Below are 15,766 nucleotides of genomic sequence, written 5' to 3'. Positions count from 1 at the left end.
CAGTGTGTGCGTGTGCCAGGGCTGGTTGTGGGAGAGGAGGGCTCTGGTGGGAGAGCAGGGCCTGAGTGCAGGAGTGCCGAGGGGCTGACGTCACCAAAACGGGCATTCGGATCTCTGGCGGGCCGGCAGGCTGAAGGTGGGCGCGTTCTGATGAGGGGGCGGGAGCCTTGGAAGATGGGCGATCCGCACACTCTCTTCCTCATCGCCGCCTGGCTGTCACCCGCGGGACATCGGAACACCTACCTGCTGCACCAGTGCCATCCCCCTGGGTCAATCCCGGTCGTCCTCCTTGGTGGCCGGGTGATGATTGCCACTTGGCAGAGCCTCAGAGGCTGGGACTGGATGAACCAGTGGGACCCGCCCAGCACCTGAGTCCACCGGAGCCACGCCTCTCAGTCCCTTGATGCCTCTAGTCCCCTTTCTCTCTCTCTCTCTCGTTCTCCTTCCCTTTAGGTTATTACATCTCCGTGGGACCCTTTCCCCAACACTTTATTAAAGGATATTTTAAAATGTAAAGAGCTTACGTGTAAATTGAGCTGGATGAACTTAACCGAGGTATACTACTCCCACGTGACCACCGCCCAGCTCGAGGTTCAGGACATGCCAATTAGTCCAGAAAATCGCCTTATGCCTCCTCGCCAGTCAATATTGCCTCCTGCAAGCTCATCGCCGTCTGATTTCTAGCGCCAGGTAATGTGTGTGCTCTTGAATTTCGTAGAAACGGAGTCATATAGCATATCCTATGGTAAGACTCTTTTTCTTTTTCTTTTTCTTGCCTAGGGCAATTGTTCTGAAAGTGATTCGAGTCTTTACACGTACAATAAGTCGTAGAAGTTTGATCTTATCGCTGGGAGATTTATTCTTTCGATTTTATAAACAAACCAAAATTTATCTGTACAAGGAAATGGGACGTTGCTCATGATACTCATAGTAGGGAAAAAGCAGCCTAGTCAGGCCATCTGTCAGCAGAGTGGCGCAGCGGGAGCGTGCTGGGCCCATAACCCAGAGGTCGATGGATCGAAACCATCCTCTGCTAGGCTTTCTTTTCGTGACACCCATCCAGTTCCTCGCTCGAGCATCACGGGCACAACACAGTTCGTCAGCTTACAGATGCACCGTCTCCTTTCACCACTCCTAGAACCGTTGCCACCGCCTTCCTAATCTTTATACACCAGCAAGCGTTTTCCTTTCCCGTCCTTTCTCTTTTCTTTCTTTTCTTTTTTTTTCCCCCTTTTGTCCTGGGCGAGGGCCCTGGGGCCGGGGCGGGGGGAGGGGGTGAGGGTGTAATAGCAAAATCGGCCCTCCTCACTCATTTCCAAAGAGAGGAAAACCTCTGACCCTTCTTACTTCGGAATAGTTGACAAGTTTACTGTCCATTTCCGATGGATCAGCACTACTTCTTCCAGGGAATAACATACACACTTGACTCCAGTTAGGGTTTTATATCTTCTTTACACTCGAAAGAAAAAACTTTTCTTGTTTGTTTGTTTGTTTTTCTTGATTTCTGCCTGGGGACTGGTCCGCGAGTCTCCTACTGTCTGTCCCTTGTCTTTTCAGGACTATACGTGGGCTGTGCGACGAGGTGGCCGAGTGGTTAAGGCGATGGACTGCTAATCCATTGTGCTCTGCACGCGTGGGTTCGAATCCCATCCTCGTCGTCTGGTTGAGTTTATGGCCTTCTGCTGTGGCTCAGCTGGTGAAGAAACCACCACCCGCAATGCGGGAGACTTGGATTCCATCCACTCCGGATATCTACGCCTCTCTTTTCACTCCTATAGGTCAAGTTAACGGGAATTTTAAAAAAATCCTTCTCGAAGGCAATACACCTTGCTGTTACTTATGAAGAACCCAATCGCATTCAGTTTGTGGGAAAAACAGAAGGAAAAGAGTTAATTTCGAAAACGCAGGAGAGTCAGATTACAGAAAACAGAGAAAACTTCACCGTGACTGTGATGCAATGTGAGTACTGAAGAAGAATGAGAATTAAAGCTGGAGTCACAGCAGGTTAAAAGACTATCAAAGTGTGAAAGGTTCCCCAAGGAAGGAGTAAAGAATCAGTTCTTTGTGTAAATTCTCTGAAAAAGACTGCAGTTTGAAGAATGGTACTGGGCACAAACATGGAACTACAAGGCTTTCCAACCAGTAATATATTTTAAAAGTTTCCAGAAGTTGCAATTTCCTGTCAGACGAGGTGGCCGAGTGGTTAAGGCGATGGACTGCTAATCCATTGTGCTCTGCACGCGTGGGTTCGAATCCCATCCTCGTCGGACTTTCTTGTGGAGGGGAAATGGAAATTTTGCTCTTTATCTTGACAAAAGAACTGTATATAATTTTCTGCTTCTCCTCATTCTACCTCTCACTTTCTTTGTTCTTGCAGTTTCATTTCCATCCTGGATACTCCCGTATTCACACTGTGGCGATTTTCTCTGTTTTCTATAATCTCATTCCTCATTGGTGACACTCTAGTGCTCAACCTCTGCCCTCGTTTCACATCTTTTCGTTCTCCACTCATTCTAGATCTTAGTTTAGTGCTCTTCCATGCCTGACTGAGTGCTATTGCTCTCTATTCTTAAGGCATGATATATGGCTTATATCTATCATGTTGTGGCACAAATTGCAGAGTCAATGGATCCAAAGTTTTGGTCAGAACCCAGGTATTCCCTCCTCCGAACAATTTAGAGGGTAAGTTCAGTACAGTTCAGTCATGTCTGACTGTTTGCGACCCCATGGACTGCCGCATGCCATTCCTCCCTGTCCATCACCAACTCACCAAGTCAGTGATGTCCATTGAGTCAGTGATGCCATCTAACCACCTCATCCTCTGTTGTCCCCTTCTCCTCCTGCCTTCAATCTTCCCCAGCATCAGGGTCTTTTCCAAGGAGTCAGTTATTCACATCAAGTGGCCAAAGTATTGGAGTTTCAGCTTCAGCATAAGTCCTTCAAATGAATATTCAGGACTGGTTTCCTTTAGATGGACTGGTTGGATCCCCTTGCAATCCAAGGGACTCTCAAGAGTCTTCTCTAACACCACAGTTCAAAAGTATCAATTCTTTGGCACACAGCTTTCTTTATAGTCCAACTCTCACATCCATGCATGACCACTGGAAAAACCATAGCCTTGACTAGATGGACCTTTGTTGGCAAAGTAATGTCTCTGCTTTTGAATATGCTGTCTAGGTTGGTCATAACTTTCCTTCCAAGGAGTAAGCATCTTTTAATTTCATGGCTGCAGTCACCATCTGCAGTGATTTTGGAGCCCCCCAAAATAAAGTCTGACACTGTTTCCACTGTTTCCCCATCTATTTCCCATGAAGTGGTGGGACCGGATGCCATGATCTTCCTTTCCTGAATGTTGAGCTTTAAGCCAACTTTTTCACTCTCCTCTTTCACTTTCATCAAGAGGCTTTTGAGTTCCTCTTCACTTTCTGCCATAAGGGTGGTGTCATCTGCATATCTGAGGTTCTTGATATTTCTCCCGGCAATCTTGATTCCAGCTTGTGTTTCTTCCAGTCCAGCGTTTCTCATAATGTACTCTGCATATAAGTTAAATAAACAGGGTGACAATGTACAGCCTTGACAAACTCCTTTTCCTATTTGGAACCAGTCTGTTGTTTCATGTCCAGTTCTAACTGTTGCTTCCTGACCTGCATACAGACTTCTCAAGAGGCAGATCAGGTGGTCTGGTATTCCCATCTCATTCAGAATTTTCCACAGTTGATTGTGATCCACACAGTCAAAGGCTTTGGCATAGTCAATAAAGCAGAAATAGATGTTTTCCTGGAACTCTCTTGCTTTTTCCATGATCCAGCGGATGTTGGCAATTTGATCTCTGGTTCCTCTGCCTTTTCTAAAACCAGCTTGAACATCAGGAAGTTCACGGTTCACATATTGCTGAAGCCTGGCTTGGAGAATTTTGAGCATTACTTTACTAGCGTGTGAGATGAGTGCATAGGGTAACCAGGCAAAATAAGTTGAAGTATGTTAGTTTCGTGGGCTTCCAAATAAGAACATCTTCAAAGCAATAAGTAAAGGAGAGCAGGTCCCTCCACACCTCACCTCACCCTCCCAATCCCCCCATACCCTCCACCATCCTCCCAGTCCCAACTTCATCAGATTTTTATTTTTCCATTTGATTTTTTTGAAATTTTCTCATTATTTATGGTGCTTGCTGGTTCAAGGAATTTTTATTTTCTTGTCACAGTGTAAGGACTCATTAAAAAGTATTGTACAAAAAAAGTAAAACTTTCCTAAGATTTCTGTGTTTTCCTCCTTGAATTTGCCAGTTGAATTGTGATGCAGAAACCTATTATTATACCATATTCATTTCATTTTCTCCTGCCTTTCAAACTCAATTCCTTTGCTCATTCTTCCCATAAAGTGCATGCGACTGGTGCCTTTATAAGTAATAGCAACATGCCTTGCTTTCTAGGTGGATTTACAAAACATTCAAGCTAACTTGATCTAAATTTAGTAACCATGTAGAAGTGAAATTCAATTAGTCGTGTCCCACTCTTTGTGACCAGGTGGACTGTAGTCCATGGAATTCTCAGCGCCAAAATACTGGAGTGGACATCTGCCCCACACAGGGATGAAATCCAAGTCTCCCGCATTGCGGGTGGTGGTTTCTTCATCACCTGAGCCACAGCAGAAGGCCATAGACTCAAGCAGTCGACGAGGATGGGATTCGAACCCACGCGTGCAGAGCACAATGGATTAGCAGTCCATCGCCTTAACCACTCGGCCACCTCGTCTGACAGGAAATTGCAACTTCTGGAAACTTTTAAAATATATTACTGGTTGGAAAGCCTTGTAGTTCCATGTTTGTGCCCAGTACCATTCTTCAAACTGCAGTCTTTTTCAGAGAATTTACACAAAGAACTGATTCTTTACTCCTTCCTTGGGGAACCTTTCACACTTTGATAGTCTTTTAACCTGCTGTGACTCCAGCTTTAATTCTCATTCTTCTTCAGTACTCACATTGCATCACAGTCACGGTGAAGTTTTCTCTGTTTTCTGTAATCTGACTCTCCTGCGTTTTCGAAATTAACTCTTTTCCTTCTGTTTTTCCCACAAACTGAATGCGATTGGGTTCTTCATAAGTAACAGCAAGGTGTATTGCCTTCGAGAAGGATTTTTTTAAAATTCCCGTTAACTTGACCTATAGGAGTGAAAAGAGAGGCGTAGATATCCGGAGTGGATGGAATCCAAGTCTCCCGCATTGCGGGTGGTGGTTTCTTCACCAGCTGAGCCACAGCAGAAGGCCATAAACTCAACCAGACGACGAGGATGGGATTCGAACCCACGCGTGCAGAGCACAATGGATTAGCAGTCCATCGCCTTAACCACTCGGCCACCTCGTCGCACAGCCCACGTATAGTCCTGAAAAGACAAGGGACAGACAGTAGGAGACTCGCGGACCAGTCCCCAGGCAGAAATCAAGAAAAACAAACAAACAAACAAGAAAAGTTTTTTCTTTCGAGTGTAAAGAAGATATAAAACCCTAACTGGAGTCAAGTGTGTATGTTATTCCCTGGAAGAAGTAGTGCTGATCCATCGGAAATGGACAGTAAACTTGTCAACTATTCCGAAGTAAGAAGGGTCAGAGGTTTTCCTCTCTTTGGAAATGAGTGAGGAGGGCCGATTTTGCTATTACACCCTCACCCCCTCCCCCCGCCCCGGCCCCAGGGCCCTCGCCCAGGACAAAAGGGGGAAAAAAAAAGAAAAGAAAGAAAAGAGAAAGGACGGGAAAGGAAAACGCTTGCTGGTGTATAAAGATTAGGAAGGCGGTGGCAACGGTTCTAGGAGTGGTGAAAGGAGACGGTGCATCTGTAAGCTGACGAACTGTGTTGTGCCCGTGATGCTCGAGCGAGGAACTGGATGGGTGTCACGAAAAGAAAGCCTAGCAGAGGATGGTTTCGATCCATCGACCTCTGGGTTATGGGCCCAGCACGCTCCCGCTGCGCCACTCTGCTGACAGATGGCCTGACTAGGCTGCTTTTTCCCTACTATGAGTATCATGAGCAACGTCCCATTTCCTTGTACAGATAAATTTTGGTTTGTTTATAAAATCGAAAGAATAAATCTCCCAGCGATAAGATCAAACTTCTACGACTTATTGTACGTGTAAAGACTCGAATCACTTTCAGAACAATTGCCCTAGGCAAGAAAAAGAAAAAGAAAAAGAGTCTTACCATAGGATATGCTATATGACTCCGTTTCTACGAAATTCAAGAGCACACACATTACCTGGCGCTAGAAATCAGACGGCGATGAGCTTGCAGGAGGCAATATTGACTGGCGAGGAGGCATAAGGCGATTTTCTGGACTAATTGGCATGTCCTGAACCTCGAGCTGGGCGGTGGTCACGTGGGAGTAGTATACCTCGGTTAAGTTCATCCAGCTCAATTTACACGTAAGCTCTTTACATTTTAAAATATCCTTTAATAAAGTGTTGGGGAAAGGGTCCCACGGAGATGTAATAACCTAAAGGGAAGGAGAACGAGAGAGAGAGAGAGAAAGGGGACTAGAGGCATCAAGGGACTGAGAGGCGTGGCTCCGGTGGACTCAGGTGCTGGGCGGGTCCCACTGGTTCATCCAGTCCCAGCCTCTGAGGCTCTGCCAAGTGGCAATCATCACCCGGCCACCAAGGAGGACGACCGGGATTGACCCAGGGGGATGGCACTGGTGCAGCAGGTAGGTGTTCCGATGTCCCGCGGGTGACAGCCAGGCGGCGATGAGGAAGAGAGTGTGCGGATCGCCCATCTTCCAAGGCTCCCGCCCCCTCATCAGAACGCGCCCACCTTCAGCCTGCCGGCCCGCCAGAGATCCGAATGCCCGTTTTGGTGACGTCAGCCCCTCGGCACTCCTGCACTCAGGCCCTGCTCTCCCACCAGAGCCCTCCTCTCCCACAACCAGCCCTGGCACACGCACACACTGACACACTCACACTGGTACACCGGAGAAGACCATGTGACCGGCGCTGGGGCCTGTAGCCTGAACCCTCCAGATAGGTTGACCCAGCTGGAACCTGGAGCCCGAGCCCAATATCTGCACACACTGCTTGCCACAAGCAGCAGGAGGCCCCATGTTTCCCGGAAAGGCGATGCCAACTGCCCCTAGGACAGGCCGCTGCACTAACCAACCTGCCCCTCTCTGCTCCCCCGCAGCCTGCAACCCCAGAGCAGAAACCCACAAACCGAAGAGGCCTCAGCTTCCCGCTCTTCCTCCTCCAAAGAGTGGAAAGGCCTGTTTCCAGCCAAGACAAAATTGCAAGGATCAGACGCACCCTCCTGCCTGAAAGAACCAAAACAGATCAGAAACACTTTTCCAGACACCAAACATCAGGCAAAGAAGGATGGTAATCTCTGACAGAAAAGAAACGAATGAGCGATTTTGCTGGGAACTGACGTGAGGTCTAGGATTGCACCCGAGTTTTTACTGCCTTGAGAGAGTTTCCAAGGCCCAGTGCAGGCAGAGGCTGGTGAATTCTCTGAGTTGAAGTGTCGGGGCGGATAAAGTCCAGGAGACCAAGACAGCTGGAGACGGCAGGACAGAGCACCGGAAAGGACAGAGCCGGGAGAAGAGGAAACTCCCGGAAGCTCTCCACGTGGACCTTAACACTGGTCAGCGCACACAGGTAGGGAAACTATACAAGGCTGGGGAAAGAATCCCCACAGTGATCAGAGAAGTGGCTGTGACACTCAATTGTCCTTTGAAGTCAGAAGCAATCATGGGAGACGCACGGCTGTCAACTGATGACAAGAGTCCAGATTTGATTCCTGGCCTCAAAAAAAAAAAAAAAAAAAAAAAAAGTCAATCTTGCGGTCTTGTGTTTCTTGTTCAAAGTGGTCAAAGTGCTGCAGACATGTAGGGAGAGGAAGCATCCCGAGTCAGCCCACCACCTTGCGCCGTCTCTCCTCACAAGGCAATCTCGGCTGTCAGTTCACCTTAAAGGGTCTTCAGAGACATGGAAAGAACAACCTTTTAAGAATGCCTCCTTACTTTGTATCTCTTGAGGATTTGAGAAAGGGCGTTGATTGAGCAACTACTTTGGAAAGACAATTTAAAATCGAATACGCTTTTGACAAAAGGTTGCCAGGAAACTTTTCCACTGCCCTCGCCCCCACCTCCCACCAAATTTTTCCTGTTAGGCCACCCTCTGACCCTGACCAGCTCTCTGTCCTCATCTATTGGTCCCGGAGGAAAGAGAACCCTGCCTGCCTGGAAAAATGTTGGGCTTGTGGTAAGTGGAGAGCTGAACTGGGTAACGAGTGGATAAAAGGCATGTGAGGGTGGCGGGTTTGGAACACAGTTAGAGGACTCTAACTGTCTCCTTACCTGTCTCCTGGGAAACCCGTATATGGGTCAAGAAGCAACAGTTAGAACTGGACGTGGAACAACGGACTGGTTCAAAATTGGGAAAGGCATAGGACAAAGCTGTATGTATATTGGCACCCTGCTTATTAAATTTCTATGCAGGGTACATCATGTGAAAGGCCGGGCTGGATGAATCACGAGCTGGAATCAAGATTGCCAGGAGAACTATCAACAACCTCAGATACGCAGATGATACCACTCTGATGGCAGAAGGCGAAGAGGAACTGAAGAGCCTCTTGATGAAGGTGAAAGAGGAGAGTGAAAAAGCTGGCTTAAACCTCAACATTCAGAAAACTAAGATCATGGCATCCGGTCCCATCCCTTCATGGCAAACAGAAGGGGAAAACTCCAAAATCAATGCGGACGGTGACTGCAGCCACGAGATTAAAAGACGCTTGCTCCTTGGAAGAAAAGCTATGACCAACCTAGACGGCGGAGACGTAACTTTGCCGACAAAGGTCCGTACAGTCAAAGCTATGGTTTTTCCGGTAGTCATGTACGGATGTGAGAGCTGGACCATAAAGAAGGCTGAGCGCGAAAGAATTCATGCTTTCGAAGTGTGGTGCTGGAGAAGACTCTTGAGAGTCCCTTGGACTGCAAGGAGATCAAAGCAGTCAATCCTAAAGGAAACCCACCCCGAGTATTCATTGGAAGGACGGTCGCTGAAGCTGGAGCTCCAACACTTTGGCCACCCGATACGAAGAGCCAGCTCACTGGAAAAGACCCTGATCCTGGGAAAGATGGAAGGCAAAAGGAGAAGGCGTCGGCAGAGGACGATGTGGTTAGACAGCATCCTCCAGGAGAGGGTGGAGGACTGATGAGCCTGGCGTCCCGACGGGACAGGCACAACCGCAAGGGGACTCTACGCACTATTCTCAGGGCTGTGTAGGTTAGGAGGCAAGTTTCCTCGGAAAACAGTTGGCAGCCTCCTGGAGGAGGTGACCAAAGAGAACAGTGGCCCGTACGGGGATCGAACCCGCGACCTTGGCGTTATTAGCACCACGCTCTAACCAACTGAGCTAACCGGCCCCTGACAGCGCGAGTCCTCTTCCCTTCTTCCTTTCCTCTTACGGCCCCCGCCTCCCCCTCCAAAATGTCAAGTTCCAACTGACCCTTACTGTTGCTTCTCTTAAGAGAGTTTCGTCATTGTCGTTGCCTTCCATCCTCAGTCAAAAGAATGAGACGCTTTCTCGGAGAAGAAAACCAAAGGAAAAGAAGGCACAATTGGTTTTCGGTCGTATTCCTTGACGTGAACGAGGAAACCGAAGGTTTTCGGAGGAAGCTGCGGCCTACGGCCCGGGGAATCCATAGAAGAATTTGCTATTTGTGTAAAAGGCTCGCAGAAAGCGCCTTAAGCTGGGCTGAGTGCAGGCTCTGCCGTACGAGATGGAATACGGTGCCTGAAGACTGTTCCGATGGGTCGGATCGTCGGTAGTTCCCCCAGGTTTACGGGTGAGACTCGGTGGGAGTTCGGAAGCCTCCTCATCTACCGAGTTCCTGAGAGGTTCCGGAGAACGGTTGGTTCAAAATGCAAACTCCGAAGAGAGACGCTGTTCCCGCCCGGTTTCGAACCGGGGACCTTTCGCGTGTGAGGCGAACGTGATAACCACTACACTACGGAAACTTGCTTTCTCCGCTCCTTGATCATGTTTTTCCTCCCCGGCTGATGGTGTCCAAGCGAGAAAGGAGATTCCCGGCTAGCCCAGGCTGGCCACACCGAATCGGTTTTCTCTTTCAGGAAATGGTCGACGTTAGTGCGCCCTCCTATCACGACCAACAATGCTACAGTCAATGAGTCACACTAAGCAAATACTACCTCTAAGCGAAGAATTCCTTGCCAAAGGCAGAGCAGACGTTTTAGGCAGCGTCCGGGTACAGTAGATGTCGGAAAACTGCTCGATTTTGTCTTATGTGGGCTTGTGTGACCTTAGGAAGTTCTGTGATCACCATCTCTTGAGTGCCAGAAAAAGATTGCAATGACTGAAGATGATTCAACGATCCTGGTTGAAAAGTAAGCGCGATTCGGTGCCCTTGAACTCTAGCAGCTGCCCATTCTGTGACGGGCAGTGTTTGGCTGATAGAAACCGAGGGGCGGAGAGGGGCAAATGCCCACTGATCTGCCAGGCAGTCCTTACTTGTCCCCTCTGACCTCAGTTCTGTGCCAGTTGAGCACAAATCAACCAGAGTCAGACTAGAATTGCTGTGGTCGGTACCATCCTCAAGGCACGAACACTGCTGTTGCAGATATCATCAGTAACTTCCAAAGTCAGTTTGTTTCTCCGGGGCAAGCTGAGCTAACGAAATCTCCGAGCCGTGGACTACGAGGGCAGCGAACGGCAAACCGGAAACATCCTGAATCCTGAAATGTCAAAAGTCGGTGATCAGTCCCAGATTCTTTGGTCTTCCGCTTGAAACAAACAAACAAACAAACAGACAAGACAGACAGACAACAACAAAACACCGCTAACTGAAAGACCAAGAGGGAGTGGACGTGAGGCTCGTCTCCTGCTCCCTCGCTTGGCGCCCTTTGGTCCAAAGGGTTGCTGTCCGAGTTTGGCTTTGTGCGCAGAGGTCACAGCAGATGTTTGTTGGGTTACGCGTGGAACAGCTCTCCGAGGACCACGAAAAAGAAGTGTAACCGCGGCAAATAGAGGTCTTAAGTTGTAGAGCAAGGCTTGTCATTGCTGTAGAGCAAGGCTTGTCATGGCCGGTTAGCTCAGTTGGTTAGAGCGTGGTGCTAATAACGCCAAGGTCGCGGGTTCGATCCCCGTACGGGCCAAGGGGACTTTTGCTCCTTACCGCTCAAGGTGTTACCTGTTTGAACCCTGGAGTTGTATGTAACTTGGGTTGCTTTAAAAAAAAAAAAAAAAATAGCGTGTTACTCCTCCCTCTTGAAACTGTCCTACCAGCGCTCTTCTGGAAGTCGGGGTGCAGGGCCAGCTCCGATAGCCGGTGCCCAACACCCTGGGCTTTCTTGGATTTAACGTCTCCTCAGTCAAAGCCACTCTTCTTTCTATTAGGAAGAGGGGAGGGCGTGGTGAAGGGTAATCCAGTGGGAATAAGTGGCGAAGACACTTGCCGAGCCTTCTTCCTTCCTACGTTCGATCTCTTTCTTGTTCTTCGTCCTCCTCTTCTTTTTTCTTAAAGCCTGTTTGATATGAAACTCAGTACAGGTGTCCCTATGTGGTCCTTTCCCCCTCCGTATTTGCTGTGGGAGATCGAAACCAGAAAATGCTTGATTGTGGATGTTCCAGTGATCGCAATCACTTGAAGGGTCCTTCGGACTCCCACAAGACGTAGGATGGCCCCACGGGGTAACAAGAAGCAAGGTTGAGGGAGCTTTTCGTAGCGCTTGTGAGCCGCCAAAGCTTGGAGAGTTGGGGCGTGGTTCAAGGGCAGGAAGATGAGTTGTGCAAAAGGTTTCGAGCCAGCCAGGAGTCGAACCTAGAATCTTCTGATCCGTAGTCAGACGCGTTATCCATTGCGCCACTGGCCCCCTGCGACGAGACGGCTTAAGCATGTCTATTTCAATGAGGCCTCCGAAGTCGCTGGTTCTGCTATGAAGATAGAAATAACCCCGAAACTGATGACTCCCACCGATTCTCTTCATTTAGGGTTAGTGTACGTACTACAACGTTGTTTTCCATGTCTACATTTTGGATTACAAGCAAATTTAACCCTTAGGACTTTCCATACATGATAGAAAGAAGTCACTCCTTGAAAGCAAGTTTTCTGCTGGGAGTGCCCTTGGTTAATTTCTGCTATCTGTTAATCTGGCGTGCTTCCACCTCCCTCATCTATTCTATACTTCTTTGGGGCCCTGATGATGCGTCTGCGGATGGTTACTGACTGCCCTGTATTCTCTTTAACTAAGTGCTTTTAAAATAAAGTACCCTTATTTGGTTTGGAAGTGCATTTGGCCCTAAGAATCACATTCTTCTCCTCTTACTGTTAAGAGTAGTTAATACTCCCTAAGAGGGAGAATCGTGGCCAAATTCTATGATAAATCATGCATCGGATAAAAGCATGCAGAAGTCAATGGTAAAGGCAAAAAGAGGCAAGAAGGCAGGAAAGGTATACTCAAAGGTGCAGAAACCACATTAGGCAGAGACTGCTGGAATTCAGGAAATGATTTAATACCACATAAAATTTAAACAGACAGACATGCTCTCTTTAGACACCGTGGTTATATGTTTCTTTTTGTTTTCAAGTTGGGCATAAGGAACACGTCAAAATATACAACTGCCTTGAGAGAAGGATTTTGGATGTTGAGAGAGACAGGGCATAGTAATGCTCTTGATGGCACAAACTTGGAATCCACAATGCAACGCTTTCTCACCCCAGCATTGCCATCTGTTGCCTAACTGGCCTTTGCAATAAAAGACCAGGTGTACAGAAGCTAACAGAAGTGTGCAGATTTATGCAGAAAGCTTTGGGGAAGTTTTATCTGAAGGAGTGATGATGGAGGGGAAGTTTCGAGGTTGAGGCGATCGTAACTAGGAACAGAGGTGGAACAAATAATATATTCACAAATCTCTGGGAAATAAGAGGACAGGGTGGTGGGGAGAGAAGGGGGGCAGTGAAGTGTGAAATGAAGCTGGAGACATAGGAGAGGCCATGGAGAGGATTTGAGGCCATAAGCTTAAGGGTCATGTCATAAAATAGGTCTCAGATGTTCAGGTGGCAGGCGACCCTTTCAGAAACACCGCTTCCTGCCTTTCATCCATTTGTCCTCTCAAAGTTCACAGAATCTGAGATCTAGTCTGATCTAATCTGAGTAAAAGTCAGCTAAAATTCTCCCAAATATTGGAGAAAACTCCCAGGCAATCAAACCACGCAGCCCCCTTTAGACCGCAGCGGGCAACAGCGGTGGTCCCGGTAGGACAGCCCGGCCAACCCGCCCGACTCCCTCAGTGGGAATTTCAGGGATCTGCCACCCCCGGGTGCTGAGCTCCACCAGCGCAGAGGCAATGGGAGTCCAGACATCGAGGTATCACTTCCCTGAACGCGGGAGCCCCCGTTTTGCAGTCTGTACTCAGGTGTCAAGGGAAATAATCAACAAGCAGTCTATACCCGGAACAGAAGAAAAAGCGTGAATCAAGCCAAACTAAGGACGATAGCCCCGTGTGAGTGTCTCTCACTAATTCTGAAGAACGGCTCCGGAGAAACACGGTTTTCAGCAGTTTTATACCGTGTCTATTTATATAGACTGATTATATATATTTATATAGGTTGATGTCGACATTCTAGGAATCAGCAAACTGAAATGGAGTGGAATGGGTGAATTTAACTCAGATGACCATTATATCTACTACTGCGGGCAGGAATCCCTCAGAAGAAATGGACTGACCATCATGGTCAACAAAAGAGTCCGAAATGCTGTACTTGGATGCAATCTCAAAAACGACAGAATGATCTCTGTTTGTTTCCAAGGCAAACCATTCAATATCACAGTAATCCAAGTCTATGCCCCAACCAGTAACGCTGAAGAAGCTGAAGTTGAACGGTTCTATGAAGACCTACAAGACCTTTTAGAACTAACACCCAAAAAAGATGTCCTTTTCATTATAGGGGACTGGAATGCAAAAGGAGGAAGTCAAGAAACACCTGGAGTAACAGGCAAATTTGGCCTTGGAATACGGAATGAAGCAGGGCAAAGACTGATAGAGTTTTGCCAAGAAAATGCACTGGTCATAACAAACACCCTCTTCCAACAACACAAGAGAAGACTCTATACATGGACATCACCAGATGGTCAACACCGAAATCAGATTGATTATATTCTTTGCAGCCAAAGATGGAGAAGCTCTATACCGTCAGCAAAAACAAGCCCAGGAGCTGACTGTGGCTCAGACCATGAACTCCTTATTGCAATTTTCAGACTTAAATTGAAGAAAGTAGGGAAAAGCACTAGGCCATTCAGGTATGACCTAAATCAAATCCCTTACGATTATACAGTGGAAGTGAGAAATAGATTTAAGGGCCTAGATCTGATAGATAGAGTGCCTGATGAACTATGGAATGAGGTTCGTGACAGTGTACAGGAGACAGGGATCAAGACCATTCCCATAGAAAGGAAATGTAAAAAAGCAAATGGCTGTCTGGGGAGGCCTTACAAATAGCTGTGAAAAGAAGAGAAGCGAGAAGCAAAGGAGAAAAGGAAGGATATAAACATCTGAATGCAGAGTTCCAAAGAATAGCAAGAAGAGATAAGAAAGCCTTCTTCAGCGATCAATGCAAAGAAATAGAGGAAAACAACAGAATGGGAAAGACTAGGGATCTCTTCAAGAAAATCAGAGATGCCAAAGGAACATTTCATGCAAAGATGAGCTCGATAAAGGACAGAAATGGTATGGACCTAACAGAAGCAGACGATATGAAGAAGAGATGGCAAGAATACACAGAAGAACTGTACAAAAAAGATCTTCACGACCCAGATAATCACGATGGTGTGATCACCGACCTAGAGCCAGACATCCTGGAATGCAAAGTCAAGTGGGCCTTAGAAAGCATCACTACGAACAAAGCTAGTGGAGGTGATGGAATTCCAGTTGAGCTATTCCAAATCCTGAAAGATGATGCTGTGGAAGTGCTGCACTCAATATGCCAGCAAATTTGGAAAACTCAGCAGTGGCCACAGGACTGGAAAAGGTCAGTTTACATTCCAATCCCAAAGAAAGGCAATGCCAAAGATTGCTCAAACCACCGCACAATTGCACTCATCTCACACGCTAGTAAAGTAATGCTCAAAATTCTCCAAGCCAGGCTTCAGCAATACGTGAACCGTGAACTTCCTGATGTTCAAGCTGGTTTTAGGAAAGGCAGAGGAACCAGAGATCAAATTGCCAACATCCGCTGGATCATGGAAAAAGCAAGAGAGTTTCAGGAAAACATCTATTTCTGCTTTATTGACTATGCCAAAGCCTTTGACTGTGTGGATCACAATCAACTGTGGAAAATTCTGAATGAGATGGAATACCAGACCACCTGATCTGCCTCTTGAGAAACCTGTATGCAGGTCAGGAAGCAACAGTTAGAACTGGACATGGAACAACAGACTGGTTCCAAATAGGAAAAGGAGTACGTCAAGGCTGTATATTGTCACCCTGCTTATTTAACTTCTATGCAGAGTACATCATGAGAAACGCTGGACTGGAAGAAACACAAGCTGGAATCAAGATTGCCGGGAGAAATATCAAGAACCTCAGATATGCAGATGACACCACCCTTATGGCAGAAAGTGAAGAGGAACTCAAAAGCCTCTTGATGAAAGTGAAAGTGGAGAGTGAAAAAGTTGGCTTAAAGCTCAACATTCAGAAAACGAAGATCATGGCATCCGGTCCCATCACTTCATGGGAAATAGATGGGCAAACAGTGGAAACAGTGTCAG

General features: G+C 47.3%; 10 non-coding genes across 10 annotated transcripts; 4 read left to right on the top strand and 6 right to left on the bottom strand.

Moving 5' to 3' along the window:
- The first annotated feature begins 964 nt into the window (after positions 1-964).
- On the top strand, positions 965-1,036 carry TRNAM-CAU. The gene has a single exon. It is a non-coding gene; the product is annotated as a tRNA-Met (tRNA).
- A 540-nt stretch (positions 1,037-1,576) lies between these two features.
- Positions 1,577-1,658, top strand: TRNAS-GCU. Its single transcript has one exon. It is a non-coding gene; the product is annotated as a tRNA-Ser (tRNA).
- A 527-nt stretch (positions 1,659-2,185) lies between these two features.
- Positions 2,186-2,267, top strand: TRNAS-GCU. Its single transcript has one exon. It is a non-coding gene; the product is annotated as a tRNA-Ser (tRNA).
- Positions 2,268-4,669: 2,402 nt separating this feature from the next.
- TRNAS-GCU lies at positions 4,670-4,751 on the bottom strand. Its single transcript has one exon. It is a non-coding gene; the product is annotated as a tRNA-Ser (tRNA).
- A 527-nt stretch (positions 4,752-5,278) lies between these two features.
- Positions 5,279-5,360, bottom strand: TRNAS-GCU. The gene has a single exon. It is a non-coding gene; the product is annotated as a tRNA-Ser (tRNA).
- A 540-nt stretch (positions 5,361-5,900) lies between these two features.
- TRNAM-CAU lies at positions 5,901-5,972 on the bottom strand. The gene has a single exon. It is a non-coding gene; the product is annotated as a tRNA-Met (tRNA).
- A 3,359-nt stretch (positions 5,973-9,331) lies between these two features.
- TRNAI-AAU lies at positions 9,332-9,405 on the bottom strand. The gene has a single exon. It is a non-coding gene; the product is annotated as a tRNA-Ile (tRNA).
- Positions 9,406-9,927: 522 nt separating this feature from the next.
- On the bottom strand, positions 9,928-10,000 carry TRNAV-CAC. The gene has a single exon. It is a non-coding gene; the product is annotated as a tRNA-Val (tRNA).
- A 1,081-nt stretch (positions 10,001-11,081) lies between these two features.
- Positions 11,082-11,155, top strand: TRNAI-AAU. Its single transcript has one exon. It is a non-coding gene; the product is annotated as a tRNA-Ile (tRNA).
- A 644-nt stretch (positions 11,156-11,799) lies between these two features.
- TRNAR-ACG lies at positions 11,800-11,872 on the bottom strand. The gene has a single exon. It is a non-coding gene; the product is annotated as a tRNA-Arg (tRNA).
- Positions 11,873-15,766: the final 3,894 nt, after the last annotated feature.

This window comes from Bubalus bubalis, chromosome 2 (genome assembly GCF_019923935.1).
Source record: "Bubalus bubalis isolate 160015118507 breed Murrah chromosome 2, NDDB_SH_1, whole genome shotgun sequence".
Taxonomy (NCBI): domain Eukaryota; kingdom Metazoa; phylum Chordata; class Mammalia; order Artiodactyla; family Bovidae; genus Bubalus; species Bubalus bubalis.
The sequence above is the reverse complement of the archived record's forward strand: the minus strand, read 5'-3'. Positions and strand labels throughout refer to the sequence as shown.